We start from the raw sequence: 1,782 nt of genomic DNA, 5'->3' as shown, positions 1-1,782 counted from the left end.
AATGAATGAATGGGCTCATTCATTCAACCTCTCTGGCCCTCAAAACACTCTCCAGATGCAATCAGAGCACAATTCTGGTCATGTTCAGTTGACTGGGCCAGAGGCTTTCAGGGGACAAGTGGTTGGCTGCCAGCCAGAAAGAGGCTTGCTGTGGGCCGCATCTGGCCCCCGGGCCGGGGTTTGGAGACCTCTGCTATGTATTGTGCCCACCCACGGCCCATGATATAGGGGTAAAGGGGTTATTTGCACCCAGGCCCAGGAGCCAAAGGAGGGGCCCAGAAATTTCCTGAGATCTTAATTTTCTGATCTGACTTGCTGACTGCTTGAGTTGCTGTGCAGTGGCAGCTGCTGCAAGCCATATCTGCTGCACCGAAGAATTCATACATGACACTCATTAACACATTGTCAAATCTGCGAGGAAACTGGCCTGCTACAGTAGCTCTTTGGCTTGTGAATTCACTAACCATGAAGGAGCTCTGGGAGTATAGGAGCTCTGGGACACTGCTGTGGGACTACAGCTGCTGCAGAAGTAAGTTTTGGTACTCATAGGATACTTTCCATTCTAACATGAGCCTAAATACTATGATGCTAATTTTCTGCAATAATTTTCTGCACAGGTGTGCAGCACTTAATGTGTGGGATATGTTCTCCCATCCCCGTTGTTATGTGATTATGCCATTAAGTGAATATTCAACCCAATCTGGTGACTTAGGAGTTCGTTTAGTTTTCCCAGTAACTGTATTGTATTGGCAACCTTCAGTCTCGAAAGACTATGGTATCGCACTCTGAAAGGTGGTTCTGGCACAGCGTCTAGTGTGGCTGAAAAGGCCAATCCGGGAGTGACAATCCCTTCCACACTGGGAGCAAGTGCAATCTGTCCCTGGTCTGTCTCCCTGGCTATGGGCCTTCCTTCTTTGCCTCTTTGCCTCAGACTGTTGGCCAAGTGTCTCTTCAAACTGGGAAAGGCCATGCTGCACAGCCTGCCTCCAAGCAGGCCACTCAGAGGCCAGGATTTCCCACCTGTTGAAGTCCACTCCTAAGGCCTTCAGATCCCTCTTGCAGATGTCCTTGTATTGCAGCTGTGGTCTACCTGTAGGGCGCTTTCCTTGCATGAGTTCTCCATAGAGGAGATCCTTTGGGATCCGGCCATCATCCATTCTCACGACATGACCGAGCCAACGCAGGCGTCTCTGTTTCAGCAGTGCATACATGCTAGGGATTCCAGCACGTTCCAGGACTGTGTTGTTTGGAACTTTGTCCTGGCAGGTGATGCCGAGAATGCGTTGGAGGCAGCGCATGTGGAAAGCGTTCAGTTTCCTCTCCTGTTGTGAGCGGAGAGTCCAAGACTCGCTGCAGTACAGATGTGTACTCAGGACGCAAGCTCTGTAGACCTGGATCTTGGTATGTTCCGTCAGCTTCTTGTTGGATCAGACTCTCTTTGTAAGTCTGGAAAACGTGGAAGCTGCTTTACCGAAGAATTTGTTTAGCTCAGTATCGAGAGATAGAGTGTTGGAGATGGTTGAGCCAAGGTACACAAAGTCATGGACAACCTCCAGTTCATGCGCAGAGATTGTAATGCAGGGAGGTGAGTCCACATCCTGAACCATGACCTGTGTTTTCTTTAGGCTGATCGTCAGTCCAAAATCTTGGCAGGCCTTGCTAAAACGATCCATTTCCCAGTAACTGTATCTAGCAGCCAACACTGCAGGTGGGTAGACCTGTGCTTCACATTGGGAAGCCCAGTAGACTTGGGCTCCAAAGAGTGTTGCCACCCTCCCCTTG

The sequence above is a fragment of the Tiliqua scincoides genome, chromosome 5 (genome assembly GCF_035046505.1).
Source record: "Tiliqua scincoides isolate rTilSci1 chromosome 5, rTilSci1.hap2, whole genome shotgun sequence".
NCBI classification, from domain to species: Eukaryota; Metazoa; Chordata; class Lepidosauria; order Squamata; family Scincidae; genus Tiliqua; species Tiliqua scincoides.
This window is presented reverse-complemented; position numbering follows the sequence as displayed.